This window comes from Petromyzon marinus, chromosome 31, assembly GCF_048934315.1.
Source record: "Petromyzon marinus isolate PM22_M1 ecotype Great Lakes invasive population chromosome 31, UKy_Petmar_22M1.pri1.0, whole genome shotgun sequence".
Lineage (NCBI taxonomy): Eukaryota > Metazoa > Chordata > Hyperoartia > Petromyzontiformes > Petromyzontidae > Petromyzon > Petromyzon marinus.
The window spans coordinates 4,764,961-4,771,661 of NC_133697.1; the positions used below are offsets into that span (position 1 = coordinate 4,764,961).

The 6,701-nt window shown below is 52.2% G+C and overlaps 1 protein-coding gene across 8 annotated transcripts in view; it reads left to right on the forward strand.

Annotated features, from left to right (window-relative positions):
• LOC116947706 (ras guanyl-releasing protein 3-like) overlaps positions 1 to 6,396 on the forward strand; it is a 102,084-nt gene extending 95,688 nt beyond the window's left edge. For all 8 annotated transcript variants that reach the window (XM_076071030.1, XM_076071031.1, XM_076071032.1 and 5 more), the window contains one exon: positions 1,060 to 6,396. The gene's annotated coding sequence lies outside the window, so the exon portion shown is untranslated. The remainder of the gene's footprint in view (positions 1 to 1,059) is intronic.
• Positions 6,397 to 6,701: the final 305 nt, after the last annotated feature.

Genomic DNA, 6,701 nt, shown 5'->3' on the forward strand with positions numbered 1-6,701 from the left:
CACAGGGACGGCTGCTCACCGCTTGTTTTGCACTCTTGAGGCACGAAGGGTGCCCTATCAAAAACAAATTAATAGAATTGCCACAATGGCAGCAGCAGCAGCAGCTGTGATCAATCCGCTGCTGGGTAAAAGCCTCTCCAAGCTGAGTCCATCCCTCGTGGGTTCAACGATGTAACGAACCATGTAGCTCACACACGCAGGCTAATTTCATCGCTCCGTCTCTGCCGTGGACGTGCTCTCTCTGGGCATGCGTTCCCTCCTTTGGCTGCCACTCCGGTGTTAGTCTCGTCCATCATCCCTCCTAGCCACGACGTATCCGTGCCCACAGGTCCGAATCCTTTTCCTGACCTGCACGTCTTCTCTGATCCACGTGTTCATCTTTGTCTCTCAGTGCAACTCCACCTGCAGTATTAAAAATGGCTTTATAATGCCCGTGCGCTGTGCGTTTAGCATGAGGAAGTGCCCATCACCATTGCTGTCAGCCCATACGGTTTACACGTATTCTTGTACAGGGAAATTGAGTTTTCGGGTCCATGCAGTGTACAGCCGTTTCAAATGCGGCCAAAATCAAGTGTTTGTTTATATATGTTTGTGTTTTTCCCTTGTTATTTGACTTTATAGAAGTAACGTTGAGATTTATAAGGGCACGGGGTGACCAATAATGTCTGAATTGGTCTGTAATAAGGTAGGCACTGATAAGGGATTGACAGGTATGCATCACCGTCATTGCCTTCAATCACGCAGAATCGAAATTTATTTTTGAGTGTATATTTCACCTTTGATACACACACGTAAAAAAAACAATATTCCGTAAAATAGTTTTATTTATTTTAATATAATTTCCACAGAAGTATTTAGAACTGTGCTTTGAGCACCACATTTAAATGACTGATGTAATCGATCATTAGAATGCTTTATTTATAACCAGCCGAGAGCCGTTTGGGGCTAAAAGCATCCGTTTCAATGAATAACCAGAAAAAAGTCGTGCATCACAGACGCAACGACAAACACAGAGCATCACTACAGCGATTTCTATTCATAACGTTTTCCCATTTCCAGGGCTGTGTGTCATTAAAACGACGTAAACCCGGCGGAGTCGACAGAGGTGGCCGTGCCTGGCGCGGCGTGCCAGGACCCCAACTTCCACGTCAAATACAGCTCCCGGAATGTTGCCGGTTCTGCCATCGCCCGGTAACATCGGAGGCGGCAGCTGTCGGCGAGCCACCGGCGCCGGCAATCCTTCACCGCGAACGGCTTCCCGTCCTGGCAATTCCATCTCGACTCGCCGCCGTCGACAAAACAAGGGGAGGGGAGGGATGGGGGGAGGGGGGGGGTGAGTGAATCAAAGTGAGCACCGGCCAGCTTTGGCGCAAGCCCGGAATCAAACTACATCGGCCATCCGCCGGACAGAGCGGCGTAGAGAGAAGGCCGGCCGGCTGCCCTCCGGCTGCGGGCGATCGACTCTGTGAAGGTCAAGCGCCCGCTTCAGAAGGGAGCAGGGGGTCACCGGCGGACCGGCCGCCGTGGGGGTCGCGTCACACCGGGCGTCCGTTGACGCGACGACAAAAACAAATTGAATCAGGGAATGCGGCATTCGCCCAAGATGCCGCAGGAGCACCGATTGAGAGCGGTCCGTGCGCCGGCAGAGTGGTGACTTCGAGCGGGGGCGTTGGGGTTTGTGTGCCAAAAAATAAAAAAACAACCGACAGCATCGAATCGCCCACAGTTTTGCGTCTCGCCGATGCCCGAGTGCTCGGCGCCGCAGGGGGGAAAAACACTCCCGAGCGTTTGTTGCGCAGCTTCCGTGCGACGCGAGCGGTCATACCAAAGAATCGATAAGGACTCCGGGTTGGACGCTGGGACGGCCTGCCGCCGAGTCGCGGGGGGGATCTCTGTAAGTAAGCGAGCGAAGAGCACATCTCATCCCCGGCGGGGAGGCCTCCTGCATATGGGGTGCGTCGTGTAACTTTACTGCGAGGTGTTTCCGCAACGTCAACTTGTGCTTGCTTGTTGTGCGCAGGGAGCGTTTGTTTCCAATTCAACGCAGAAGCTGGTGTCTTCGTGTTAAACGAACACAATGTTCACGGCGTCAGTCATTTCTTTTTGCGGTATTGATCGCAAACAACGTTTGCGCTCGCGTTATTTATATTGGGAGGTTGACTCACCTGGCGCGTTTACAGGATTCTGTGCCTGCCGCGGAGACGGCACCAGAGTCTTTCACGATGTCCGGGTTGCGTCGCATGCCGTTCGGCGCGACGGTTGACCTTTGGCCGCGCGTGCCGGGATGCGGGGAGGAGTCGAAGAAGCTTCGCTGAAGCGGGTGGAGAGTAAATGTCGGACACCGTGCCGAAGAACGCGCGGCAGAAACCCGACGACGCCGGAGAGCCGCACGGCACGACTGTGAAAACTTACGCGGTACTTTTATGGTTCTGTCCGCGTGCTGCCCGGGAGCGTTCCACCGAACAGAGGTCGGAGAAAACGCGAGGAATTGGGGGGCGACTGTGTTGGCGGTGCCGAACACCGCCAACACAACATCGTGATCGCTGACAGCCGCGTGACAGCGACACGAATCGTTGGCCAGCGTCGCTCCGCGATCGGGGCCTCGGCCGATCGCGGAGCGGTCGGGTTTTCGTGGAGCGGCGGCCTTTTGCGCGCACGACGGAAGATCCGTCGCACGCGCGGGCCGCGGCTAGCGCGCCGCTGGGCGCGGGAGGCGAGCGGGAGCGTCCCGGGCGACCGTCGTGGAGGCAGCGGCGGTGGCGGCGTCGCTCGTCGGCTTCTGGCAAAGCCTCACCGCTCGTTGGTGACGGAGGGCATTTTGACGCGAAAGTCAGTTTTGACGGGTGGACGACCGCTGGAGCGAATGATGTTTTGCTTGAATCGTTGTATCGCTGTTCAAACAGTGTTCGCAGTGGCATTAGAACGCCCGGATTAATTTAAACTGCCGACGGAGTGTGCTGCACAGACCCACTTAAAGTGCCAACGTTGGGCCAACGTTGGCGTGTGGTTACAACCGTTGGGCCGACGTTGGCCCAACGTTGCACGGTTGATGGGAACACGTGTGTTCTGTTGGGTGAATGCACGTTCGGTTCTGCGTTCGAGACGCGGAAAATGTATACGTTTACAGATTGAACTTCCCCCTTTGTGGGTTCAGAATGCGAGTGTTAGCTCCGAACAGGGATTGCACACAGTCTGCAAAACGTCGTTTTTGGGAGAGTTGGAATACATTTTGATAAATTAAATAAAGTACTAATTTAATTTTAATTTAAAAAAATAACACCTTAAGAACTGAGAGAGCGCTGGCATCGTCTGAGCGTGGAGCCTCTGCGGAGCCTCTGCGGAGCCTCGTCCGGCTCCGTAGAGGCCGGACCTCGTCGCCTGTGCCGTGTGAATTTTAAAGCCGGTAAATTGGGTAGTGGAGGGTGCTAAACCCTGTTTAGCCGGAGAGCCGCTCCCACTGCCCACCCCCCCCTGCCACCTATGGGCTTGCACCGTCATCGCTCTGTGCATGCGCTCGTGGTTACGGCTAAGCTGCCGCGTTGTCTCGACTCATCTAACCGAGCGCCACTGTGGTCGGCCGCCTCCGATGCGGAAGAACAAAACGGCTCCCATAGATTTACGACTTTTGTTTTTTAACGAAAGCACACAACGGGCAATTCAGGTATAGGCAACAACGAAGAGCCATTGTTGCGTATACAGCCAGTGTCTGATGTACGGTGAAAACAACCCTCATGACCGTTACGACGGTGTGGGAAGGCCTCTCGTCCAGCGGTCCATTTAAAGAGGTTCTGTTAAAAAAATAATTTATTTTTGTTCAACACACCGGCGGGAATAACCCCAAGCAGTGTGTTTCGCTTGGGACAGGCGGCATGGCAAGAGGAGTCTAAACCCTTCGAGCGAGGTCTGCCGGGGAAACTGCCGTGCAGTTTCTAGCGGGTCGAGCCGCACGAGCTCTCCGTGGCGTGCCTTCACGGATTGCGACACGTGCCACCCTGCGCGACGCCCCGACGTTCCGAGCGGGGGACGTCGAGCGTCGAACAACACGCGGCGCGGCACGACCGCGCAAAAAACACGCCTTCGATGGGACTGCCGGGAAGCCGTAGCTTGAAACTGAACGAGCCGGCGAGCCCACTGTAGGTGCCGGCGGTACCGGCGGCTTTGCGCCGCCGTGCGTGACCTGCGGTTTTGTGGGGCAACGCGGGGGTTCGTGCGGAACTGGCGACGATGATCAAATTGACTCGCGGCGACCGCACCCAGGATACACCTGCAAATGCCTTCTTTTATTTTGCTGCTGCTGCTGCTACTGCTGCACGTTGGTGGGACACTCACGGCAACCGTTCACATGGTACTACTGATGTCGCATTGAGGCCGTGTGTGTTTTAATGTTCAAATGTGTTCATTACATAGATTATCAGACAACAACAGCAGCAGCAGCAGCAGCAGGCTCTCGGCGTAGTTGTAACCAAGCGCGCGTAAACGCCCGTGGAAGTGTTACACAGGGTGATACATTTATAGATGCCCCACCAAAACAATCCGGAGAAATCATTTTTCGCCGCGTGCAGGTGGCGAGGTTGGACGATTGCATCGCAGGGATTTGCCCGGCGTCAAGGTGGTGGAGGTAGTGGCGGCGCCTTGGGGCATGAGACCTTATATTTTAGAGAGCAGGCAAAAGCCTCGATAACGTCCCCCCACTAAATCCGACGGAACTCTCCCGATGTCCGACAATGGCCGGCCCACTTTGGACATCAAGCGTTGAGAGGAGAGCAAGGGGGCGGGGGGTCGTTAGGAGCACATTGGGGTATTTATCAGTGGATCACCTTGTACTGTAGTAATAATTAACAACGTGTAGGCTGCCTCTGTGTTTGTACATTCAGACTGCGGTGTGTGTGTGTGTGCGTGTGTGGCATGTGGCGCGGAGGAGTGCGGTTGAGAGGTGCGGGTAAGTGCTGCGAGCGGAAAGGGAGCAGTGGACGTAGCGAATTAAATGTGCATGCCCCCCCCCCCCCCGCTTTTGCAAGTGAGGCAATCCCAGGTCTCCCGAGATCTCAACCTGGCTAAAAAACAACTAAACGGGGGACGTGGAGGGAACTGGAGAGAGCTATCATCGCGACTGCTGGAATATAATAATTTAAATGTATAAATCGCCCTTAAACAGTCGTTCTCAGGGATCAGATTCCCACCTTGGGCAAAGCCCCCCCCCCCTCCTTTAAAATGTCTAATTGGCTGAAGAGGAAATGGAAAAATGTTATTTGTCCAACAACAATCTGGTGGAAAAAAAAAACAAGCTGATTTAGCAGCAGGACACATACTAGGCTATTGGAGTTCACTGGCCTATGATGCGGAACGGCGATGGGAAAACGTGAGACAGGCAATGGAATGGCGAAGTCCGGGGTAGCTCCGAGACCCCAGATGGGAACAACTGGACAGACAGACGGATGGACGAGTGGCTTTCTCAATATTCAGTCGTGCATTACACACACACACACACGAAAAACAAAGCGATTGAACAAAAAAAGGAATTCAGACTCGCCGCCGATGATGACGATGAAGGTGGTGAAGGTGATGCAGGTGATGGAGGTGATGGAGCGTCTTGATGGACACAGCGAAGGACGTTTACTGGGAAATGTGCGACCACAACTCGGTGGTCAGTGCGGTGGAGAAGACGAGCGGATTATTTTAATCGAAGCACTGGCGAAGATGTTACAGAATCATCGAATCACCCCGGAACAAGAGCTCAGGGATGGTACATCGTTATTTAATCACCAAAACAACCTTGGTTTTGACCGAATTGAAAACAAAGGAATATATTTTGTGCTACATTGTTTAGATGGCAGGAGAGGTTTGGCTGATGTCTGTAACAGCCCCCACTGTATCGGTAGGTCCCTACAATTAATGTATTTCCAAACAGAGACTGGAGCTAAGGGACAGCGCGTCCCGTCCAGAAAACAACAACAGCAGCAAGTTTTGATTTAAAGCTTTCGTGACTGCAGTAATTCATATTCTTAGTTTTTTCGGTAAAGTCACGTTGAAGAGAAACAACAAAATAACAAAATATATATAAAACAATAAAAAAATTCTCTCACGACGTTTCGACCATAACTCAAACACACCTGATGATGACCGTTTGAGTTATGGTCGAAACGTCGTGAGATAATTTTTTTTATTGTTTTATATATATTTTGTTATTTTGTTGTTTCTCTTCAACGTGACTTTACCGAAAAAACTAAGAATATAACAGCAGCAAGTGTTTGATGTTTGAATGTGGGGTTTGGGAAATCCTCTGTTCGGGCCTGTGCAGCCTTAATTTTATAGAAGTAGATTTATTTATACACTGTATACCTAGAATGATTGCTTGTGACCAGCAAGATTTTTAATAGAATAAACTCTATGATATGGTACTGCATTCATGTTATTTACATCAACCTGCACGTGACAGCCTCAAGAGTGTGATTTTAAAGAGATATTTCCCCCAAACTTGTATCACGACTTTGTTATCGGCATGTCACGAGATGAAGCATCGCATTCGGATGTCGCGCGCTGCAGTGCGTCGCCCCTCCCCCCTTCCTGTTAGAGAACAGCCCGCGGAAGCGGATACCACATAACTACCTCTCAGATGCTTTTAAGCGACTTTTGTTCCACACATTAGGGCAGCACTTTCCCACCCACTCTGTCACCGAGATGTTCAATTGATAAGTCTCACA